General features: G+C 38.3%; 1 long non-coding RNA gene and 1 pseudogene across 1 annotated transcript; both read right to left on the reverse strand.

The window, feature by feature from the left end:
• Window positions 1-1,134: 1,134 nt before the first annotated feature.
• Window positions 1,135-26,436, reverse strand: LOC122095259 (annotated as a pseudogene).
• LOC122095269 lies at window positions 18,694-21,044 on the reverse strand. Its single transcript, XR_006145082.1, has 2 exons — window positions 20,996-21,044; window positions 18,694-18,750 (listed from the first exon to the last, which is right to left on the reverse strand). It is a non-coding gene; the product is annotated as an uncharacterized LOC122095269 (long non-coding RNA).
• Window positions 26,437-26,530: the final 94 nt, after the last annotated feature.

Here is a 26,530-nt window from a genome sequence, read left to right on the forward strand (position 1 = left end):
TCCCAGCCCCTAACTTCACTTTTTTAGTGTAGTGTTCTAGGACCCAGTAAGGGTGCCTCAAGTAAAACAATGGCCTCCTCTGATTTTTACTAGCAGACCCAAACCCAAGTGTTATCTACCAACCTATTAAGCTGACAAACTACTCATCTACCTGGAAGATACCCACTCACACAGTTAGTGTAAGACTTCCTGCTCAAGGATATTTACATGTTTAAGAACTGGTCCTTTCATTTATCAGTGAACTGATAGTAGAATTCATGCACACTGGAAGCTCCTAAGCATTAGGAAGACAATAGGAGCACACCTGTACTAACTCGGGGTTGTATTTAGTTCAGCCATTCTTCTCAGATTCCCAAGTTAGCCAATCACCCAAACAGCTATTTCAGGTCCTTGACCAAGTATTCTCAGGGGGGAAATACATCTAAACGTGGCTAATTCAAAGCAACTCTGATATGCATACAGAAACACAACAAGAAAACTAATCATGTGGGTACAGTGTATTTGCTATTTAAAGTTTTTGAGGCAAGATTCATTTTTTTTGGCTATCAGCTGATTCATTTTAAAGACAGCATTAGAAGTATTCTAGAGATCAAACATGATTTAGATTAAAAACCTAGAATAATTATTGTCAAATAGAATGTTTAAAAAATACTAAATATACAAGATTTTCAGTGAGAAAGGATTACTGAATTTCTCAGACAGGAATTCTGAGTAACTTTTTAAGAGAGGAGATTGACCAATTTTTCATCTCATCAAATTTGTGGGAATTTTTGTTGTTGTTGTAGCAGTACTGGTGTTTGAGCTCAGGGCCTTACACTTTCTAGACAGGTGATATACCATGTGAGCCACAACCCTAGCACTTTTGGCATCACTTTTCAAATAGAGTCTTAAGTGTATGCCCAGGTCAGCATCACCATGCCCAGCTTTACTGATTAAGATGTGGTCTTGAAAACTTTGCCCAGGCTGACCTTGAACAAGGATCTTCCAAATTTCTACCTCCTGAGTAGCTAGGATTACCAGGATGAGCCACCACACCTGGCCTCTTCATTTGTGTTTTCTTTACACATTTTTAAAGACTTCTAACAAAGAGAAAGTATTACAATGGCCATCCTACTAAGAGAAGGTGATACAAAATATGAAAAAAGTTACTGTTTATTTCTTTGTTATACAAAGAAAATTAAGCACAGCCCAAGACATCTCAGTCCATCTTCTAAGTCCTTTCTGCCACAGTAACATGTAATAAACAATGGCAAGTTGGATTATGAGTCCAGTTCAGGGTCAAGCTTCTCCACTTTGACGACTATCTCTGGGGCTGGAGCATCAGCAGAGGCGTGGTGGGCCTCTGTCTCTGACTCGGACAGCACTTCCTCCTTGATCGTCACAGGCTTACCACTGGCTTCCTTCTCTTCATCTGAGACTCATCCAGCTCCCATTCATCATCGATGTCCATTTCAAATACTCTTACATGATGGAGACTTGAACTTAACTAAAGAAAAGGCACATTAATGTGTGTGTGTGTGTGTGTGTGTGTGTGTGAAAGCGCACATGCACCTGGAACTGGGACTTGAACACAGGGCCTGAGCATCTTTTGCTCATAGCGTTCTAGTGGAGCCACAGCTCCTGAGCAGCTAGAAATATAGGTATGAGCCACTGGTGTCAGGAGTCACATTAACAATTTTCTAACTAATGGCTTTGCAAACAAATTTTATAAAATGAAGCAGAAATCAGAAGCTTTAAGCAAAGAATAGATTTATAGGAAAGTTATATTTTTAGCAATTTACTATAAAATCACCCAATTCCACCTTCATTTTACATAAAAGGATCTCCACACACCACATGGTGAATTTATGTAACTTAGAAGCCAAACTATTTTTGCCAGTCCTGGGGCTTGAATTCTGGGCCTGGGTGCTATCCTTTTGTTCAAGGTGAGCACTCTACCACTTGAGCCACAGAGCCACTTCTGGCTTTTTCTGTAATTCATTGGAGATAAGAGCCTCTTGAACTTTCCTGCCTGGGCTGGCTTCAAACTAAGATCCTCAGATCTCAACCTCCTGAGTAACTAGGATTACAGGCGTGAGCCACCAGCACCTGGCTCTGAAATTGCTCTTAATTACTCAAAGTTTCTCCAAACAAGAAAACAAAATAACTAGCCTGCTGCTTGCTCAGTTAACTGAAATCAAGGGACAGAATGACAAGCAGAGAATGAGCCTTGGAGATGACATGATTGAGTACTCATAGGATGCTGCATAGAAACAAAGCCATACTCACCACACAGGACACTTTGTGAAAAACATTCCCAGCAACGTACTGAGCTTTCATGCTCTCCAGTAACCGCCAGTGCTTCTCAAAGTGCAGGGTGCATGTGGAAATAACACTGCTTTGTTCATCTAGCCTGGAGGAAAAAACAGCCCAGGAATCAAACAGGACCTCCACCTCCCACATTCACTAGAGGAGGGGTTTGGGGCAACTGGGGTCCTACTCCCACCCACACTCCATTCCCAGGTGATAAGACAGTCTGTAAAAATACTACATTCCACAGAGCCTTGGCTTCATTTTAGTAAGGTCTTGGTGCCCTTTGTTTTTTGGGTGATGGGGAAGGAGGATACAGTACTAGAGATTAAATTCAAGCCTTGCACAACTGAGCTATGCACCCAATCCTCAATTCCCTTTCAAGGAGAGCAGATGCTCATGTTTTTAAATTAGAGAAGGAATCTCATTACTTTAAATCCTCAAGCAACTAAAACTATCTCCTAGAACTGACTTTAGACTCTGCAATGGAACTGGGGTCCCAATTCTGGAAAACACTAAAGGCAAGTTTACAATTATTAGTGACAACAAACTAAAGTTAATGCATTCCTTTAAAACATAACTCAAATGAAGTCCTCTTCTCCATTCCAAATAATTCCTCATCTTATTCTAGCAAAAAATCCTAGTTTAATATTAAAGCAAGGGACAAGACACAGATTAAAGTCGGCACATTTTTTCCCATTTTTTAATTTTTAAGGTAACATACAATTGTAACATTAGGAAATTTGTAACATTTGGGAAGACTTTGTAGCATGAAGGAAGACTTACCTTTTGATTTTTTTCAGTTCTGGGGTAGATGATCCTCCTAAATTTAATAGCAATTAGCCTCCTCCTCACCTTTCCTAACACTGTTTGGTGGGTTTCAGCGTGTTGTATGAAGTTAGGATTTTAAAAATACAAAGTAGGAAGCCAGGCAGGCACTGGTGGCTCATTCCTGTAATCCTAGCTACTCAGGAGGATCATGGTTCAAAGCCAGTCCATGCAGGAAAAACTGTGAAACTCTTCTCTCCAATAAACCACCACAAAACCCAAAGTGGCACTGTGGCTCAAGTGGCAGAGTGCTAGGCTTGACCTGAAGAACTGAGGGACAGCACTCAGGCCCAGAGTTCAAACCCCATGATGGACAAAGAAAAATAAAAGCAGGAGGTTTTCTGCTCAGCTGTCTGTATGGGTAGACCAGTAACTAAAAAAAACATTGCCTAGCATATCTAAGAAACTGGAATTCTTGGCATATGGTAAATATAGCTAAATATAAGCTAAGCCTGGTACCATATGACTGACAACTCAACACCTTGGAGACCAATGCAAGAACTTCATGAATTTGAGACAAGCCTGGTTATTTCAAGGCGAGGCAACCTGAGATACACAATGGGACACTTTTTTTTTTAATTTTTGGTGGTTCTGGGTTTTGAAATCAGCACCTGGTACTCTACCACTTGAGCCACACTTTCAGCTCTTTTTGAGATCCTACCTTTAAAAAAATAAAGCTAACTTTAACCACACAGACCCTCTACCACTAAGGTAGTTAGTTACATTGTGGCATAAGTTCTAGTGAATTGATACTCTGCAGCATCTTCACTATTATACACAAACGACAATGGCAACTGGACCAAGAGTCTGTCTCTTCCTTCACGTCCCATGGTGTCTTTAAGAATGACTGTTACAGTTTCATCATCATAAAATTGGGCATCTAAACAGCTGAAGTTGCTGGAAGTGAGATGCGTTTTGTTATATCAGAAATGATCATAATCACATAACATTATGCTGACACTAAGCAAAAACAAAATAATTTAAAACTGTAGGTGATATTCCCTGCAATGACAAAACACCTTATCAGTTTATACTTTTATATCAATTTTCACAAATATAACTAGTTATAACAAAATAAGTAATCATGAGATCAAACAAAATGATCTGTGACATTTTATCACTGTTCTAGAAAACTCTGGACATAAATGGCTAGGCCTTAAGCCTGTGAAAATTTCATGAGTTATACCTTATATATAACTGAGTGAACAGAGCTAACAAGAATCAAAGTAAAAGAAAATCTGGCCCCCTACAAATGACAGAGCCCCTTTGTTGACAGCACATCTGACATAGCACTGACTACACATACATCCCACATGCTTCTGTCCCAAATCAGGCTTGGGCGTTATCTTCTTCTGACTTTTTCAGTCGTAGCATAGGTGAAGCTCCCAAATTTCACAGCAATTAGTCCATTACTTACAGATCTTGAAGAAAGAAAGGAGAGAGGGGAATGAGACCCTATGGAACAACTACATAGCCAATAAATCTAAATGCCTGAACAAACATGACTGGCAATGTTAGCACACATATCTACTTCCCAAATCCCAGACCAACACTACCACTTCCACTCCAGAATACTATAATTTAAACACTTAGTCAGGCAAACCAGCTTGATTTAAAATCTTAATCACTAAGCAGCTAAAGGCCATAACTAAGGACAACTAACATCTTGAATTCAAAAATTCCCTTTAGTGGAGGTTCTCAAAAGGCACAAAGAGCTCCCCTATGACCCAGCAATCACCTGCTGGGCATTTACCCAAATGACCACAAACAAGGCCATACTAAAGCTACAGCACAACTAGGTTTATTGCCGCATTATTCACCATAGCTAACATATGGAACCAACCCAGATGCCCTTCAGTAAATCAATGGATCAAGAAAATGTGGTAAAGCTGGGTGCCAATGGCTCACGCGTGTAACCCAAGCTACTCAGGAGGTTGAGATCTGAGGAATGCTGTTCAAAGCCAGTCCAGACAGGAAAGTCTGTGAGACTCTTATCCTCAATAAACCACCAGAAAACTGGAAGTGGCACTGTGGCTCAAGTGGTAGAGCACTTGCCTTGAGCTGAAGAGCTGAGGGACAGTGCCCAGGCACAGAGTTCAAGTCCCATGACCAACAAAAAAGAAAATGTGATACACGTATGTATACATACATACACACATATGTATACATACATACACACATATGTGTGTGTATATATATATATATATATATATATATATGGAATTCTATTCTTCCATCAGAAAGAATGACACTGCCCTATTTGTAAGGAAATGGAAAGACTGGGAAAAAAATCCTATCAAGTGAAGCCAGACACCCCCCCAAAACAGGTCCCATTGTTTCCCTTATTTTCAATAATTAGTATACATCTAGGATAATTTTAACAGATGAGAAAAATAGCTCAAGAGCTATGTACATATGACCATATAAGATGATACTAAGCGAAATGAACTCCAAGACATGGAAACATGAGGTTTTTCTTTGTTATTGTTGATTTTGTTTTGTTTTTTGGGTCAGTTCGTGGGGCCTGAACTCTAGGCTTGGGCGCTGTCCCTCACCTCTTCAGCTCAAGGCTAGTGCTCTACCACTTGAGCCACAATGCCACTTCCGGCTTTTTTCTTTTTGCTTACGTGGTGCTGAGGAATCGAACCCAGGGCCTCAGGCATGAAAGGCAAGCACTCTACCACTGAGCCACCTTCCCAGCCCTGTTGTTTTTAATGTACTATGTACTTTTTGTTTCTTTGGTGTGTTCTTCCCCCTGCGGTTTATCCCCTATTGTCACTGTATTTGATTTTGGTACCCTGGTATTGTACATACATTTATCTGAATTAGGGAAGGGAAAGGAGAACAGAATCGTGAGACAAAGGACAAGGGGGATCCAATACAATAGCCATATTCACAAGTCAATATGTTGGAAATGATCTGTACAATTTGGCAAGTGGGAGGATTAGGGAGGGGAGGGAAAGGAGAAAAATGAGGCAGGGGGTAACAAGTTAGACAAGAAATGTACCTATTATCTTACTTATTAACTGTAACCCCTCTTGACAATGGAAAAAAAATCCCTTTAGCCATGTGCTGGTGGCTCATGCCAGTAATCCCAGCTACTCAGCGCTGAGATCTGAGGATCATCATTTGAAGCTAGCCTGGGCAGGGATCCAGGAGACTCCTATCTTCAATTAACCACCAAAAAGTCAAAAGTGGAATTGTGGTTCAAGTGGGAAAACAATAGCCTTGAGCACAAAAGCTGAGGGACAATGCCCAGAGCCTAAATTCATACCCCAGACTGGCACACACAAATAAAATAGTACCCTCATAGTGAGACTTAAAACGATTTAAAATGCTAATGGAACCCTGAATATCATTTGATTTTCAGAATGTTTACTTTGGAATCTCAAAAAGTCTCTGTGGGCAAGATCTCTTATTTGATGAAAGATAATTAACCTAAAATTTAAAAAAGTCTTTCTATAAAGTACTTACTAACACAGTTTTGAATCGCTAAGTGTTCTTAGATATAACCCAGGTCTGCTGTCATTTTCCTAAACCTATTTTAAAAAAACTTATATATGAGGCTATATACTAATATAAAAGTTAAAACTCTAGAACAAGAAGGGATCAAATAGCTTCTCAACTCAGCATTACCATCTCCCAGATGCAAACCTAAAGTCATGAGGCAGCTTCGCTGAAACCCGAAATGCTGGAGGGAAGCTGAATGGCTTATTATTATTACAAATATTAAGCTCTCATCTCTTCGGTTCAAACTTCAAAGGAATACTCACTGGGAAATATCAGTATGCCTTAATCTTAAGATACACATTTTATACAGTGAGTCTTCTAAAATAGTAAAAAGAAGGTACTGTAGATTTGAACTTTTATTATTCCACCTAAGGAAAGAAAAGTAATGTATTTAGCTATTTAAGTTTAGAACAAAAACTACTGTTTACACAAGACGAGGAGAACACACACTTACAGAAAAGGAAATGTGAACAATCTGCGTGCAGAGAGTCCTCACTAAAACAAAAGCAAAAAAAAAAAAATGAGAAAAATTCAAACTTGCTGCTAAATTATACTACCTAACAGGTAAAGAAGATTACCTTCTAGCATCTCTATATAACGGAATACAGATGGCTTGATTCATTGATTTTCCAATTTCATCCTACAGAAAAGCAAGATTTGGAAACATCATTAGAGAGAAGGGGAGCAGCTAGTGGTGAGGAGCCTGCTTGGCCTGTGCTAAAGGACCACTCCCTCCCTCTGGTCTCATGACATCAGTCACTGACAAGACAAACCAGCTCTGGGACTAAGACTGTAATGAGATTGATCTGGAGGGGCAAATAAAACACTAAAGATACTAAGACGATAATTTTTAAATTTATGTGAGCAGAAAATGAGGGAGGGGGTTACATTGTTGAAAAAGAAATGTACAGTATTCAGTACCTGACCTATGTAACTGTAACCTCTCTGTACATCACCTTTACAATAATTTTTTTTTTGTTGGTGGTGGGGCTTGAACTCTGGGCCTGGGAACTCTGTCCCTCAGCTCTTCAGCTCAAGACTGGGCACTCTGTCCCTCAACTCTTCAGCTCAAGACTAGTGCTCTACCACTTGAGCCACAGTGACACTTCTGGTTTTCTAAGTGGTTTATTGGAGATAAGTCTCATGGCCTTTCTTGCCCTAGCTGGCTTTGAACTTGATCCTCAGATCTCAGTCTCCTGAGAAGCTAAGATTACAGGCATGAGCCATAAGTGCCTACCTTATAATAATTTTAAAAATACATAAAGTAAAATAAATTTATATAAGGAATTAACTATGGATATAACGAAGCCATAAGAAACTGCCAATTTTGACAATCAAAACCAGTTGAATATCAGCATTTTTACAATTTATCCTAATATATATGTTCATTTACATAGATGAGACATACTATACTCTTGTTCCCACACAAAGACATGCATTTCTTCCCAACTTACTGCTGTCACTTGCAAACACTGATCAATAATGGTTTCCATTTGCCTTTTCACAAAATGCAATGATTTTCGAGCATAATAAGGAAACAGCAAAGGGCTTTCTGGTTTCAGACAAAAACAGAAACAAAACAAAAACTATAGCAAACCAATGATTAGGAGAAAATAATCCAGTGTCAGAAGCAGTCCATACTTTTTCATGGTGGAATTCTCATTATACTTTGGACATACCTTGTTAAAATAAATGACCAGAATCTCCCTTCAATCCAGTCCACTTAATACAACTACATTCGCTTGGTCCTTCTCATGCTTAGTCCTACACCAAAGCCCAACAGTAAAATGCTATTGGCTATTAGAAAAATGGAAGGCATTGGAAACCATAAGCTATGTACTGAAACCTGTTCTTTCTTCTCAACTCTGCCACAATGTGATAGCAGCAGCAGTCCAGGCTACTCTGCCACTGCTAGCTTTGTTTCTTTTTTGTTGTTTTATTCAGTATGCTTTTTATTTTAAAATGGTTATTTTATACAGTATTACAATATCCATAAGAACTCATCGTATTCTCCAACTTAAAAGGAAAAAAAAACAAAGAGGCCTACTGGGCCTCTGGAACTGCCTGGGATGAAAAGAGCTGTGAATCAAGCTGTGACTCAGGCCCACCAGCTCAAATGGCTCTGAGACTGTCTCTCCCACACTCAGCACTTCCCTTCACAGCTGTGTTAGGTAAAAAAAATCATCATTTCAGCACTTTAAGGTTCAAGAGGTGACATACTAGGTAATTACAGAAAAACATGTTGCCTTTGTCCCCAGTTCCCAAAACTCAGCTCCTGAAACCCAGATATCCTGAGTAGTAAATGTGATGGCCAATTTTAATGTGGCCACTCTGGCAGGTTCCTGCAAAGCCTCAGGGTTGGGTGGGGTGGAAAGACTATGCCTTAACCAGAAGCTTATAACTTTCAGCTCCATCTGCCAGACTGCAGGAAAGGAATAGGGGCTTGGGGTTGAATTCTACCCCAGTGACTTAATCATTATAATAAAGCCTCCATCAAAAACCCAAGACAAACTGGGAGAGAGTAAGGGAAAGGGTGACATTGTCAAAAAAAGGAAATGTAATCTTTACCTGCCTTACGTAACCATAAACTTTTTTTTTCTTTTTTCTTTTTTTCTGGTCCTGGGGCCTGAACTCTGTGCCTGGGAGCTGTCCCTCAGCTCTTCAGCTCAAGGCTAGCACCGTACCACTTGAGCCACAGAGCCACTTCCAGCTTTTTCTGCTTATGTGGTCCTGAGGAATGAAACCCAGGGCTTGATGCATGCAAGGCAAGCCCTCTACCACTGAGCCAACTTCCCAGCCCACCATAACCCTTCTTTACTAACCTTCTTAATAATTAAAAAAAAAGACACTGGGGAGGTTTGGATGGCTCCCTGGTTGGTGAACATGTTGAGTGCTGGGAGGATCTAAAAGCTGTGGCCTCTTCCTCCATATCAAACCCTGAATGATGTTTTCCACTGGGCTATGCCCAAGTTAAATTTTTATTACAAACAGTCTGGAAAGGAAAGCTGAATGTGTTCCTGAGCATTGTACACCAGTCTGGAAGCTATGCCAACTTAAGGGAGAAAGTTGGGACATATGTCCCATAGTCAAGTCCCACAGAGGTGTGAGTAAGGGAACCTAGCTCTTGGGACTGATGTAATGTGAGGAGTCTAGCGGACTGAGCCTTCCTCCCCCTGGAGGCTAATGCTCATTGTGGGTGCTCAGTGTCATAACTGCAATGAATTGCATTGCAGGACCTTCAGCTGGTATCATAACTGGCTGGTGTCAGGAGGGAAAAAATAATTTTAGTGTCAGCATAGTTAATGTACCACAGCACAGTTAATTTCAGGGTGTTTTCTATCTATCATGGTGACATCATACTCTACTTGTTAAAATGCTGTTCCCTAATCAAATAAAATGGACATGCCAAGTAAGCCTGAAGAAATTAGACAAATTTTGAGGTTACTCTTTAATCTCAAATAAGTATAAACATGGCCAACATCTGCTTGGTTCATAAAGTACCTTTAAGATGGCTGCTGTTTTGGAGGAAGTCATACCACTGGTTTCCTTCCATGTTAGGGGGTGATACAAGGCCATCATCTTCATCTTTCAAATACTAAAAATAGTTAAAATTTTTTTCAGTTAAGCAATGATTCAGGCTCTAATCTGTATTTAACATTATTCTAGTTAGTAAGTTATCTTGTTGTACTGCCAGGTTCTCTGAAGGTACATTATTTTTCTAAGTGAGGTGACAAATTCTAGACAACATGAAAATGACTTAAATGGTCAGAGTACAGTAAATGTAGAAACCAGAGTTTACATTTTGTGGTTCATTTTCAAGATATATTTTAACCTTACCTATCAGGGCTATATTTTAGTTTTACAAGTACCAACTGACAGTATGCTCCACAAGGGCAGTTCTCACAGTGTAGCCCCATCGCTGAGAGTGCTCAGCATGCTTCCATTGACTACAAGGTTAATGCCAGCTTTAGTGCCAAGGTGTCATTTGCCTTTCACGGTGTCAACATTTGCACTGAAGGTGTGGAAGAAAGAACAGCCAGTACCTGCACCCCTCACCTAGTGGACCAAATTCTTGTGTTCTTTGTCACATATTCAGTTTCATTAATCCTGATAGAACTATTAAATTGTTAATTCTCAAGTCTTGATGGCAGATCTTTTAACGTTTTTTGAGACAGAGTTGGGAGGCACACAGGGGTGATTTTACAACACATCAAAGCATGCAAAGTTGTCTTGAAGAAAGACTGAAACTGTCTTGTTTCAGTTGTAAAGGCAGACATTTTGTAAAAAATGACATTCCAGGGGGGAGGATGGGAAGGGATGGGAAGGGGAAACTAAGGAGGAGGCTACAATACTTGATAAGAAATGTACTCATTATCTTGCCCATGTAATTGTAACCCCTCTGTACAGTATTTTCACAATAATAAATAAATAAATAATTTTAAAAATGACATTCCGTTTTTACTTGGAAACAAAAGACTAGGGGACAAACTGATTCTTCATACTTAGATGTTTGCGAGGTATTTTTTAATTTAAAATTTTTTATTTATTTTATTAAATAGATGCACAAGGAGTTGCCATTGTTCAGCTTATGGACAAATATGTCTTGGTCAATGTTACCCCTTTGAACATGCATACTCATCCATCCCTCTACCCCCTCAAACTCTTACTTTTGGCAGGTATTTTCTTGAAAATAAAGTGACTTTGAACAAAACAACCTAAAATATTTATTGCAAATAACATTTCAGCTAAACTTGGTTCTAACGGCCTGTAATTCCAGCACTTAGAAGAGGATGAGGCAGGAATATCACAAGTTTAAGGCCTATAGAGCAAGACCCTGTCTCAAAAAAAAAAGCAACTTTTAAGCAAAACTCAAAATGTTGGCACCTGCATCTGTTACTGAGTGCCTGACAGCTTCACAGTAACTAAAGACTGATTAGAGTAGACTGAAGTCACCTGATATTTATAATGTATAATGGAAGGCATCAGTACTTAAAAAGATCTGTAAAAGCCACAGAACCAATATTTCTAAAAAGACCAAGTTATGATGCTATGAAAACAAGCATGAGTAAAAGTGCCTTTCAAAGTGCAAGGAAGATGGAGAGATTTTTAATGAAACTGAGTATGAAGTGTCTACTAACCCAATTTTAGATTCCACATTAAAAACTTCCAAGAGACCAACACTTGGAAGGATTTTGTATAATATTAAAGAATATCCTCAGTTAAAGGACAAAACTAGTTCAGTACTTTCTCCTTTCCAAGGACACACACCTGCTTGAAGTTAGATTTTCCTTATATACATTAAGCAAATTAGCATATTAAAACAGAATAAACACATAGGTAGACATTAAAATTAGCTGTCTTCTATTAAGCTGGACATCAAAGACAGCTGAGAAAATACACAACAATGCCAGTTATACTGGCATTATATTATTTTCCATAAACTTTAGATAATATGAATTAACAGTACAAAGTCTTAAAATTCGTTCTTAAAAATCAAACCAAGTTCAATAGAAAGCCCATACCTGACCAACTTTTTCAACATTAAAGTATTTTCTTTTTCGATTATAAAAGTCTGGAGCCTAGAAAGAACAAACATAGTTTATTTCTAAAAGCTCAAAATATTAAGAAAATAATCTTAAAATTAACAAACTCAATATGTATTTTATAAAACAGCTATCCATTGCATTTAGTTTTTTGCAGATTGTAAGTACATACAAACAGAAGTCTACTTATAGACTTTATGTTTAGTCTTTTTAAAATTAGTCTTTTTATAAAAGTAATTGCTAATTACTTTTTAACCATGAACCATCTTTGCTGTGATTATTTTCAAAGTGACTTAATTGTAAAAATAGCCATTTCTTTCCTCATAGAAATGTTCAGTAAGAAATTCAGTAACAAATGTGATATCTTTCTGAGTCATCTATTAACAAAAAGGGGCAAAAAGAAAACAAATCAAGGTAAAAAGTAAGCTTCCCAATAATTTGCCTGAATCCACAGTTTGGGCCTGGGTGCAGGTGAGTGGGCTGTGGGGAGCAAGGAGGAGGCTGGCTGTTCTCTAAGCTCACTTTCAGGGAATGCTTCTTTTCACATCCTCACAGAAAGAAACTGCTCATTTCCAGGCTTCAACTTAGGTACAACATTTAAGTACTTATATTTCAAGGAAAATAAAAATGCGTTTAAGACTTAAGGCATAAGATATAGAACCAATCCAGATGCCCCTTAGTAGATGGAGTGGATCAAGAAAATGTGGTATATATACACAATGGAATTCTATGCCTCCATCAGAAAGAATGACATTGCCCCATTTGTTAGGAAATGGAAAGTCTTGGAAAAAATTATATTAAGTGAAGAAAGCCAGGCCCAAAGAAACATAGGTCCCATGGTTTCCCTTGTTTTCAATACTTAGTATATGTCTGAGTCAAGCCAAAAAGGTCAGATAAGTTGATGTTAGGGAAATGAACCCTAAGATATGTATTCAAATGTTTGTTTTTTCTTTCATGCGATTGTTTCTATCACATTTACAAGATTATTTCTTTGTTCATTTGTATGTCCCCCCCCGAGACGGAATAACTCCTGCTATCACTGTATTTGATGTTGTTATAATTTGTGGAGGGGAAGGGAAAAAACAAATCATTTAAGTAGGGATACAGGTGGACCCATTGCAACAATGAGATGTACAAGGGCTGGGAAGGTGGCTCAGTGGTAGAGCGCTTGCCTTGCATGCATGAGGCCCTGGGTTCGATTCCTCAGCACCACATAAGCAAAAAAAAAAGCTGGAAGTGGCACTGTGGCTCAAGTGGTAGAGCGCTAGCCTTGAGCTGAAGAGCTGAGGGACAGCGCCCAGGCCCAGAGTTCAGGCCCCAACTAAAAAAAATGAGATGTACAAGTCATATGTCGAAAACAAACTTTACAACTTTGGTGGGGGGGAGGAGGGTTAAGTGGGGGAGCGGGGGGGGGGGGGGAAGGGGGAGGATGGGATGGGAAGGGGAAACAAAGGAGGAAGCTACAATGCTTGATAAGAAGTGTACTCATTATCTTTCCCATGTGATTGTAACCCCCTCTGTACAATATTTTCACAATAATAAAAAGACTTAAGGCAGTTAAAGAGTATAAGGATGCTATGTTGTAAGAATTATAAAACCTCATTCAAACATGAAAATTGTAAATTCAAATATCCATAACAGTATTCCTCGAGATGAAAATATTATGCAAACACTCAAATTTCTTTAGATAACAAGCCCAACGTCCTGTTATCTAACTCTGTAAGAGTACCAAAACCATGAGCAAGGCTGAGCTCAATCAGGACAATAGGTAAGGAAATTACACAGGTGTCCCCTGTTATCTGAGAGATTGGTTCTAAGACCCCCACAGATAACACAATCCACAGGTGCTCAAGATCTTTATATAAGAAAACACATCCTCCTGTACACTTTAAATCCCATTTAGAGTGCTTGTAACACCTAATACAATGTAAATAACTATTGTTGTATTGTGTAAGGAATAGTAAAGAGAAAAACAAGTACATATATTTGGAACAGATGCATTATTTTCAGAATATTTTTCATTGGTGGTTGGTTGAATCTACTGAGATGGAACCTGCTGACACACAGGGCTGGCCATACGTACTTCTGTGCATACCTTATTCAGCTCAGGAAGCACATGGTCTTCGGTCATTCTCAACATGGCTGGAAATACAAAGTTAAAAATTATCTTAAACGACTGGGGGGAGAGGGGGGGTTTGATTGGGTGGGGGGGAGGGGGGAGGGTGGGAAGGGAGGTGAAGGGTAAAAAAAGGAGGAGGCTGCAATGCTTGGTAAGAAATGTGTGCATTATCCTGCCCATGTAATTGTAACCCCTCTGTACAGTATGTTCTCAAATAAAATAAAATAAAATTTAAAAAAATTATCTTGAAATGTAATTTTTATTACAGATATACTTCAAATACCAAATGAGGTTTACTGAACTAAATTTTCCATTTGAACAGTTTCTTTTTACTACAAAAAACTTTCTCTTTGAACAATTAAACTAAAGATGAACTAAAATCTGACTTAATCAGGATCTGAAATATATTCAGGATTGTTGGTCCTCACCCCAAACAAAACCTTATTGATTATGCTGCTGGGGGCAGAGCAGTAAAAATGCCTTCATGGAAATTACATTTTACCAAAAAAATACAACAAAGTTATAACCTCGTGTCAGTGACAAAGCCAGGGTGACAACAGTGTCACATTCTGGAGATAAGAACTGAGCAGTTACTCACTGCTCTTCTACTGCTGATGCTTAGTTAGAGCACGCAATAATTATAAGTAAAACTAAACCACTAATCCCATCAGAGAAAGGATTTCTAAAGTCCTACTTTTAATATTGCAATTTATTCTAATTAAAACTCAGATCTGCAACAAGCTAGCCTGAAAAAACTCCAGTTCCCTATTCCAACTATCAATCATACAGTTGAAAAAAAGGAAACAAACAAAAATATCCAACCAAGAATTCAAGTAACTTAAGATCACATTCAGGTTTTAAACAAAAGTAACTATAGTAGAGTGATAAGCATAAAGTCTGCTTTTGTAATATTAGAACTGAACATCTGGACACTTTGCAGTATTAGCATATCAAAAGGAATTTATCTTGTATTTCACTCTAAATTTTAACAAATATGAGACATAAAACTAAATGTTGCATATGTTGGAGAGAAATGTTTGTTTCATTATTTAAAGAATATACTTCACAAAAATAGCAGTATAAATGGGCCTAAAAAAATGCAAGTACCTCAGAGTGGTGATCAAACCATCTCATGTGAAGTCAACAGGTATTTGTTAATTAAACTGCCTACCCAATGGCAAAGACGTAGTGGCATTACAAAGAAAGTCCTAAAGTAGTCTGTGTACCACTTAGCAAGGGCACCACTGCCCATGAAAATGTAATAGCATGGTCCCAGTTCTGTGCTGTCACTGATTATCTGTGACTCCTAGGAACTTCAAAGAGGCTAGCCTGACTACATAACTAAATGTGTAATTTTAGATGATTTCAATCAATTCAACAGCCACAGGCTAGTTAGTGGTTACCACCATGGACCACACAGCTCCAGAGACTGAAGAACAGAGTGTAAAATGTAACACAAGCTACTGAAGGGCTTTTTGAAAATCTTATACCCGTGCCCAATATATAGCAAGGGCTCAAACACTCAATTTTAACCTAAGGAAATACAGTTGTCCCTCGCTGTATTGTAGCTTCATTGCATCCCAGGTTTAAAAAACAAAACAAAACAAACCAGAAATAGTGATCCCTCACCTATCATATAGTTACTTTCCAGAGCAATAAGTGAACCACAATAGAGCATGGGATTTTCACCTATCACGGGGGTGTCTGGAACTTAACTCCCAAGATAGGTAAGGGATCACTGTACTAGTGAGTGTAAGGGGCACAGGTGTTACAAATTAGCTTTAATACTTCTATGGGGGAAGCATGGAGTAGGTGAAATAGGACTGCCATAGATGGACAACAGTTGAAGCTGGGTGAAAGAAGGAAACAAGGAGGCTCATTATACTATTTTATAAGTATTTGAAATTTTAACAGACTAATTCAAATCTAAGATGTATTTCCACAGTTTTCAAAAGTGTTAAAACAACAATGTTAAAGTTAACTTACCCACATAAAGCCACCAGAAAAATGCCTTGAAATTCTTTATACTAATGTCTATAATTCTAAAAAGATAAACAAATCAGAAAAAAAAAAGTTCATGTAGTACTGTTCAACTGTCACAGAGTAAAATAAACCTTACTGTTCTTCTTTGTCTTGTCAGGATTTAAGCCCTTAGAAGAGCAGATTTTACAAGCCAAACATTATTACATTCCTAAAATTAAGGCAATCAAAAACAAAACACATCTCGATTCTTTCAAAAAATTAAGCAAATAATTGTATGTCCCTCCCCCACAGTGTAACCCCCGCTTTCACTATATTTGATGTCAGTATAACATGTGGAGGAGATGGGGACAAACAAGTCGTTTAAGGATTCAGGTGGACCTGTTGCAACAATGAGAAGTATAAAATGTCATGTCAAAACCAGCTTTACAATGTCGGAGGGGGGGGGAGGGGGGGTATGATTGGGTGGGGGGGAGGGGGGAGGCTGGGAAGGGAGGTGAAAGGTAAACAAAGGAGGAGGCTGCAATGCTTGGTAAGAAATGTATGCATTATCCTGCCCATGTAATTGTAACCCCTCTGTACAGTATGTTCTCAAATAAAATAAAATAAAATTAAAAAAAAAAAAAATTAAGCAAATAAATGATACTATCTGGTTGTAACTGTGTTTCCAAAAAACTGAATCTTTCCCAGCATTCTGTGACATATGAATTCTTTTCCTAACTCTGCAAGTAAGTGAGGAAAAAATTTTCCCACATTATTTTTTGTTAAAAAATTACTAATCAATAAAAAAAAAAACTGACTCCAAAAGGAAGTTACTACTATAAACTTATGTTATGTCACAATGTCTGATACCACTGGACATCATTTTATGAAACTGATTTTTTAGTCCAACAAATAAATGAGGTCTCAAAAATTGAATTCTCTTGGATTTGACACAAATGAAAAAACGTTAAGTATTATAAATCAAACTCATCTTCATTTTGGTGAACTTTCTGAATACAGAGATGAGTTCAATTTTTATAAACTCTTTAAGTTTACTTCTATGTGATAATTACAGTAAGCAAATAATACCTGTACTGATTTTCCTTGAGGTCCTAAGACCTGAACCGGGAGCCTGTGCATACTAGACAACAGTGTGCCAGTGAGCTACGTTCCCAGCAGTACAAGTATTTTTTTTTTATGTTTCATAATATCACTGAGAGGTAGATCAGTATCAATCACCCTACTAGGAAATCAAAGATTGCAGCACTCCTATGTTATCAAGTAAGGTAACTAACATTCTCTTGCAGCACCAGTGAAAAACAAAGTTTCTCTGTGTTCCACCTAGCTAATACCTTCACCCCTACCTAACACAACCAGACCACACTAAAGCCCTCCCCCACTGCTCTGTTCCTCCATCTGTAACCCTTCGTAGTGACATTTTTTCTACTTAAGAGGATCAAGAAGTTAAATACTTTCTAGTCATCGTGAGAGGTAATCCTAGAAAACTTAGTATATCATATTTGCTCTCAGCAAATGTAAATTCCAAAAATATTCCAAAACACAGGAAAAGCAATGTCATTTCTCCTCTCACTTTGTCTTCTGAGCAAGTGCTGGAGCTTTCACTTTCTAGAGCCCAATTATAATGACAGTGAACAGGAGGAAGCATATGTATTATAAACTTAGAAAAATAAAGAGTAAAGAACAACTTAAAACTAGTTTCAGAAGTACTGAATACTGGTGAGTGACAAAGTTCCCCAGGAGAAGCCAAGTGCAGACAGCTCAAAGAGCCAACAGCCAGGAATGACAAGAGAGTCTGAGAAGCTTGGTGCTGGCGGTTCACGCCTCATCCTAGATACTCAGGTGGCTGAGATCTGAGGCCTGCAGTTCAAAGACAGCCCAGACAGGAAAATCCAGGAGATTCATAAACTCCAACTAATCACCAAAAGCCAGAAATGGAGCAAATGGTAGAATGCTAGCCTTGAGAAAAAAGCTCAGGGACAGCACTCAGGCCTTGAGTTTAAGTTCTGAGACTGGCACCAAAAAAAAAAAGAAAGAAAGAAAAGAAAAACAGCTCAACAGAAAGAGAAAGTAAAATGTATTCCTAAACTGTATCTTACTGTACTGGACATACTAGCCAAATATAAATAGATTAAAAACTGAATCAAAGTTAAATTTCGTAGACTTGAAACTCTTTGTATGATTAAATAAACTTACAATCCTTTTGCCTTAGCATACCAAGCACTGGGATTACAGGTATGTGTGTAAGGTTCTTATTAATTTCAAATGTAAATATTCACAATCAATAGCATCTAAAAGGAAATAAAAAATATAAAGAAATAGTCCTTGTTAAATAAGTAAACTATATCTAATATATTCTGTCGAGATATTAAATCACTGCCTTCAATTCCCATAGCATCCAGTCCAAGGGGTTTGTATTTTTGCTTCCATGAAGCCATTCCTTTCAGTTCACTCAAATGATACAATAAAGACTCTGAGCCACTAGCACAACAGGAGACATAGTATCATTACTTAGTCACAGGAGACATAGTATCATTACTTAGTCACAGGAGACATAGTATCATTACTTAGTCACAGGAGACATAGTATCATTACTTAGTCAGGGTGGTAGGCAGTGGTAGACAGTTCCAATTTTTCAGAAATAAAAATTTAAGGTAACTATTTAATTTTCTTGCCATTAAAAAAATTGTATCTCTAGTTCTGTAAACATAAGCACAATCATCTGGCTATCATCTACTGAAATGAATATACATGACAATACGATTAAATTTTATATGAACAAATTGTGTTTCACAGTCCTGGCACTATCTGGGGGGAGGGGCCATGCTAGGGATGAAGCTAGGGCCTTGCATAAGCTAGCAAGTGCTCAACCACTAAGCTACCCCTTAGCCCCAATCTTGGCACTTTAAAGACAGCCAGTAGGCAATCTTGTTCACCCATATCTACCCAATACTAAACAAATAGTTTTTGAGATCCAACTTTGTGTCAGACATTGTGCTAGATGCGAGGGACAGAAAGCTGACAAGAATCAGGTCCTTGTGACCACAGAAATTACAGCATAACAGGGGAGACAGGTCTCAACCACATGATCATACAGTGTAATCTTCCCAATGGCCATAAATGCCTTGAGGGGAATGCATAGGATGAGGGTATAAGTGTAATATGAGTTAATATGGGGACTGGTGAAAAAATATGGGGACTGATCCAAAAGAAGGGACCAGGAGCATCTGTGAGAGGTATTCTATTGGATTTACTAAGGAATACACATTCTACAGGGATGGGGATATAGCTCACTAGTAGAATGCTTGCCCAGCATATACAAGACCCTGGTTTTGACCCAGAGCATTGCAAGAAAAGGAAAAAGAAGAGTAAAAAGACCAGACATTTGTGGAACAAAGTATAGAACGACCAGTGCAGAAGGCATTACATAATGGGCTGTATACAAATTTAAACTGAACATTCAGCATCCGCTTGTAAAACTGTCACTCAAGCAGCTATGGAAAGGAACAACACGAGACCTGGAACACTAAAAGGAATCGTGGCTCTGCCATGTACTATCTTTGGGCCATCCATATAACTAATTCAGTTTCATCCTGGTAAAATGAGACTCAGAACAAAATTCTAGGGTGTTGAATTGAAAATACACAATATGTTTTACAAGATAAAATATACAACATACTCAATTTTCCCTGTGGAACAAAAAAAGGAATATACGATCTATTTCAAAATATACCTTATAGTTTAGTGGGGGGATCCAGATGGGAGACTTGCTTGGTGAAAAGATAGTGAAAAATTATTTCATGAAGCAGAAATAATCTTTACACTTGAGTGTGCCAAGATTCCCCTTCAAATGCCAATGCAAAAATTTCAGCTAGGCACTATTCACAATAAATAGCCAAGATATAGAAACAACCCAGATGCAGAGAAATGGATGGAACTAAAATGAATCAGTGTGAGTGATGTAAGACAAGAGCAGAGAGATAAATAGCACATGTTCTTCCTGATATGAGGATGTTAAAATCCAAAACGCAAGGAAATACGACAAAGTAAACAGGACTCAAGAAACAAAGGACATCTACTTAATCTGCCATATAATTTCTAAATGACTCCATGTTCTTGACCTCATATAGGGTATATATGTGCACACATCTAAGGGAAGCTAGGAGGAGGGCATGGAATCAGAGGGAAACAGGTGAAAAAATACAACAGAGGAACCCATCAGCTACACTGGACATTGATGAAAATGAACTAAAGAACTCAAGGGAGGGAGGGAATGAGAGGGAAAGAGGGAACAGCTAACACTAAGCAAAAGGAAAGAAATATATTTATCACCCAAAGCAGAAGAAATATTGTCAAAGCTCATAGAATTCACAAACTTTATAGACCAAGATAATCACAATTTGCCTTGCAAAGGTTAAAATGTGTTTGTGATTTTAACAAAATATCACTATCCTACAGTACTATGAAATTTGTGACATTTATATAATCACTTAATCTCACTAAAAATTATTATTAAAAAATTTTCAGGGTAGTGGCACTGTAGCTCAAGTGGTAGAGCGCTCGCCTTGAGCTGAAGAGCTGAGGGACAGCGCCCAGGCCCAAAGTTCAAGGCCCATGACTGACAAAAAAAAAAAAAAAATTCTGCTAGGAAAGATTCCAGAAGAAAATGCCAGACAATAAAGGTAAATTTTCAGAAAGACCAAAGCAATGCCCATCATCTTTATACCTCTGCAAATGACTTATAACCAACTTCTGAATACTGGAATATGATGACTTTAACAGCACCTTTACAGTTAGCTGGTTCACCAAAAGGGGCTGAAGTTCAACACTACAATGAAAAAGGATGGTTTAGTCATTTCTCCATCTAAAATCTGTACACATTGCTTAAAATCATAGATTTTAAAGAAAAAACAAGATTTTGGAACAAAGTAAAACTACTCCCAACAAAAATACAACTTTCTTAAAAAAATACAACTTTCTTTTGTATACAAAAATAAACAAAAACATAACCCTAACACACTTAAGTACACATGAGGATACACTGCATATTAAAAAGGACTTAGCTTAGTAAGGCAAAGGGCAATGCTCACTAAGCCATATTGTAGCAATCTAAGCATTTAGGAAAAAGATGGCAGAGGTTTCCACAAAGCACCATGGAAATCACATCTGAAACACGGGAGGGAATAAATGAAAACCATAAAAAATAATTCCAGAAGTAAATACAGATTAACCTTTTCATGCTCTTAAGATGGGGAAAGCTCTAAGATACCAAAAAGAAAAAGTTTAGTTTGGCAACATAAAAACTAAAATTTCTGTACAAAATGATCACATTAACCCAAAAGGGTGTATCCAAAAACCTGGAGATCTATACTCCTAATACTCTTTTTATACCAGAATTTTCTATTTCATTTGGACAAATGAATTATTCATTTTTATTTACTTTTAAAATAAATTGATTTAAAAAGGGGAGAGAGAGGTGAAACAGGGCATCAGTGGCTCATGCCTATAATCCTAGCTACTCAGGAGGTTGATATCTAAGGTTTGTGATTCAAAGACAGCCCAGACAGGGCTGGGCTCAGTGGTAGAGTGCTTGCCTTGCATGCATGAGGCCCTGGGTTGGATTCCTCAGCATTACATAAGCAGAAAAGGCCTGAAGTGTCGCTGTGGCTCAAGTGGTAGAGTGCTAGCCTTGAGCTGAAGAGCTCAGGGACAGAGCCTAGGCCCAGAGTTCAGGCTCCAGGACAGAAAAAAAGACAGCCCAAACAGAGAAGTCCCTGTGAGAGTCTTATTTCCAGTTAACCACTCAAAAAACTGGAAGCAGGGATGTGGCTCAAAGTGGTAGAGCGAAAAGATCTTAAGGACAGCATATAGGCCCTGAGTTCAAGCCCTACAACCAATCGGGGGAGAAGGGAGGAAAAGGAGGAGTTTATTACCTTGCCTTCCCCCACAACAGCAAGTGCATAAATTCATCCTGTACTGATGTGGTTGTGTTCTTTTCCTAGATAAAATAAAAAGAAATATGTGATACATGTTTTGCAGCTTATAAAGTACATCTACTCACTGTTCTTTCCTCTGTCTTCTCTCAAGCCCTTATATACAGGAAATATCTGAGGTTCAGTGACTGGAGACAACCAGTCAGCTGTTTCAATAGCTTCCTCATTCCCAAAGCCCACCCACTGCATTAAGTTGTTCCAATGGTGGAAGAGTCAGCTATGGATCTGATATGGTTTGTCCCCCAACGGTTCATGTATTATGATGCTGCTGAGGTAGTGGAATCTTTAAGAGGTAAGGCATACTGGGAGGTGGTTAGGTCACTGGGGGTGCTGCTATGTGAAGAAAATGTAGTTCTCATAGGAACCTGGTTAGATCCTGCCGAGTGAGTTATTCTAAAAGAGCAAGAACACCCTTCTCTACTTTCTGGTTCCTGGGTCACAAAGTGATCCCTCTGCCAAGATGCCATGTCCCAGAGGAAGAAAATAACAGAGCCACACAATCTGGGACTTCTAGTCTACAAAACCTCTTTTCTGTATACATTACCCAAGTTCAGGTACTTTGTTATAGTAACAAAACCTACTATAGACTCCTTTTTGCAAATATTTTCTGTGAAAATAGTCGTTAGGCCAAGCTGTCTGAAGAAATTATGGTCTTAACATTTCATAAATTAAACTGACCTTTCTCATATAGCATATGAAGCAAATAGACTTTAAAACTCTTTCCACAGGAAATGTCAGTTACATTACCTGCACAAACTTAGTGAGACGAGAATCCATCTGTATCAGTATTTCTTGCCATGCTTCACACATACATGTCAGTGACAAATTTATATACTATTAGCAAAAAGAAGAAAATATTTTAAACCCACATTCTACCTAATATGTGCTTCTTAAGGTCACAAAAAATCCAGAACTTACTTTCAACCACCCTAATTAACTTAGTTAAGCCAAAGGAAAAGAGAAGACCATAGCTAACCTTTGGTAACTTCTTTTTTTTATTTCCAATTGTGGGGCTTGAACTTGTGGTCTAGGGACTGTCCCTGAGCTCTTTTGCTCAAGGCTAGCTCCTTACCACCTTGAACCACAGTGCTACCTCCTATTTTCTGGTGGTTAAATGGAACTAAAAGTCTCATAGACTTTACTGCCTGGGCTGGCCTTGAACCATGATCCTAAGATCTGAGCCTCTTAAGTAGCTAGGATTATAGGTGTAAGCCACCAGGGTCTAACTATTTGGTAACAACTATTTTTACCAAAGAATCAATGATTCTTAGAACTTTAAAAAGGAACTTTTTTTATACTTAAATTTTATTGTAAAGGTAAATTACAGAGGGGTTACAGTTACATAAGAAAGGTAATGAGTACATTTCTTTTTGCACAGTGTTACCCCTTCCTTCATTTCAAAAGAACATTTCTGTACCTAGTAAAACAAACATCTTTTACATTTTATTATTTAAGCTGTGTTTTATTACGCTGTCAAAATGTTCATTTGTTCAACTATTAAACTGTCAGAGGACCCTTAAAAGATTTCGACCCCTAGTTATGTTTGCCATCAAGTAAATTAATGGCTGTGGTAGAACAATAATGAAAAAAATGGCCTGAATTCTTTACAGTTCTTCTATCCTGACTTATTCTCCTCACCTTGCACCTGGCTGCCCTATAACTTGCTCTAACTAAACATAGCAGAAAAAACACTGCTGAGGCCAGGGCCTTCAAGTTGTTTATACATCTTGACTTGTACTTTTTTTTGAGGGGAGGGAGAGGGAGACAGGATCTTGTTATATAGCCCAAGCTTGCTATATAACTCAAGTTGATATTATAATATTCTTGCCTGAGCCTCCCAATTGCTGGATTATAGAAGTGTCCCACCAACCACAGTTCAACTTACACTCTTATTTATTTAATTTTTTGCCAGTCCTGAGCTTGAACTTGGCCTGGGCACTGTCCCTGAGCTTCTTTTGTTCAAGGCTATCACTCTGCCACTTAAGCCACTGCTCTAGTTCTAGCCTTTTTTGTGTACATGGTACTGAGGAATCGAACCCAGGGCTTCATGCATGTGAGGCAAGCATTCTACCACTGAGACACATTCCCAGCCCTCAATGTGTACTCTTGAAACCTTTGCTGCCACTACCCTAGAAAAAGCCCAGGACTAGCTGGCTAGAAGATGAGGGAAGCAGGGCAGAGACAAAGCCACTTCAGCCAGGGACACATATCAGCTTGCATGATCAGGCTGGGTGACGTGAGCCATACCAGGTACAGATCACCACAACTTTCTGGCTGAGTTTAGTCCAAACTGCTAACCTACAAAATTATCTACTAATTTGGGGTATCTTTCTTATGATCAAAAGCTAAAATCATAAAAAGACTATTTTATTTGCAATAAAGTATAAGTAACATTAACAGGAACATTTAAAAGATTGACTGTTTTTTCCCTTTCATTTGGAGGTGATAGGATTGGATGAGTAGATTAATTAAATTACTTTTTCTGGCTTTAATAAATATTGTAAGATTAGCAGAATAGAAATCCAACTGCCTTCAGTTTTAAAAAATAAAATTACAAAGGTTACAGTAAATACTTCTAGAAAGCAAGTGATGAATAAATACCTGCAACAGAGCTGAAATGTGAATAAACTTCCTGGCCATCCAAGTTACTTCATGTAAGAAGGAGTAGAGCACATTGGTTTCAAGCTGAAAAACAAGAATAAATTGAGTCATAATCAGATGTATTTACTTTTTTAAAGATAAATTGTTCCTGTAAAACACACACACACACACACACACACACACACACACACACACACATACACACACATGTGCATGCGCACATGTGTGCATCCTCTAACTTAAAGAGGAGCAAAGATGTAACTCAGTATCAGGAAGACCAAATCAGAATTCTGTCCCCTTTGAAACATAACCAAGTTGGAGGCATCAGAACCAAGGGAAGGCATCAAAAGGCATTAAAATACTACTGGTAAAAACAGAAAATACCCCTTACCAGTTGTATCACACAGAAGTTGTCATTAAAAAAAAAAATCTATTACTAGCTGGGAATGTTGCTTAGTTGTAGAGTGCTTGCCTAGCATGCATGAGGCCCTAGATTTGATTCCTCAGTACCACATAAACAGAAAAAGCCAAAAGTGGCACTGTAGCTCAAGTAGTAGAGTGTCAGCCTTGAGCAAAAGAAGCTCAGGGACAGTGCCCAAGCCCTGAGTTCAAGCCCCAGGACAAAAAAAAAAAAAAAAAAAAACTTTTACAAATTTCACAGAAAAAAAAGAGCTGCTCTATTATAGCACAAATACAGCCTGCTGATCACAGTTGCTCAGCCTTAAGACACAAATGTGTACTACCATTGTTGTGAATTCTATGTCTAGGGTGCTCTGGAACACTGAACAGCATGCTATTGAAGACACTAAGCAGTCCTCGCATCTTCTATCCTTTTGTTCTACTTTGTTTGAAAATTTACACATTCTTAGGATAAACATATAGGATTTTCAGAGGAAACACTGGGGAAGTTTTCTTGGCAAAGCAAAGGTACAATCCAAATAACAGGAGCCCAAACAGTTTCCTAATCTTATTATGTATGATACACACAATAAAAGAGCCCTCACCAATACTTAAATGTTTTACACAAAAAGCATGTTTAGAGCCTAATGGTGCACACCTGTAATCCCAACACTTGGGAGGCTAAAGCAGGAGAACCTAAAGTTCTAGGCCAGTCTGGATTACAGAGCAAGCCTTCCTCTCATTAGAAGGAGAAAAAAGGCACAGAACCTGAATGCAGACTGCCTAGTATCACTTTCCAATTATGAGCTTTTGTATGTGCCCTGTACTTTCTTCAGGTATAATAACAGTTCCTATCCATATGTTGTTGTGTTTAAGGCACTAAGGGCTTGGCATATAATAAATGATGAATATCAGCCCTTATTATTACTAATAACTGAGTCCCAAGAAAATGCTCAAAACCAAGTAATTCTGTTATAGGAACCAATTTGTAGGGCCATGATCATCAAAACATTGTTTTTATGTGGAAAATAATAGTACTACAACAGCATTCAATATGTACAATTTAGAAACTCCACGTAGATGTTTTATTTTGCTGCCCATTAGAATACAGTGAGATATAGATACAAACCCACAGAGGTGGGGACCCAGCTCAGTGGTAGACAGCATGCTAGAACGTCCTGTCAACTCTCAGCACCAACCACCCCTAAAAAACAACAGAAAAACTAAAACATATTCTTAATCTCTACAATTATGAAATTCCAGTACAT

The sequence above is a fragment of the Dipodomys spectabilis genome, unplaced genomic scaffold (assembly GCF_019054845.1).
Source record: "Dipodomys spectabilis isolate Male_0828 unplaced genomic scaffold, ASM1905484v1 ptg000014l, whole genome shotgun sequence".
In the NCBI taxonomy this organism is placed as follows: domain Eukaryota; kingdom Metazoa; phylum Chordata; class Mammalia; order Rodentia; family Heteromyidae; genus Dipodomys; species Dipodomys spectabilis.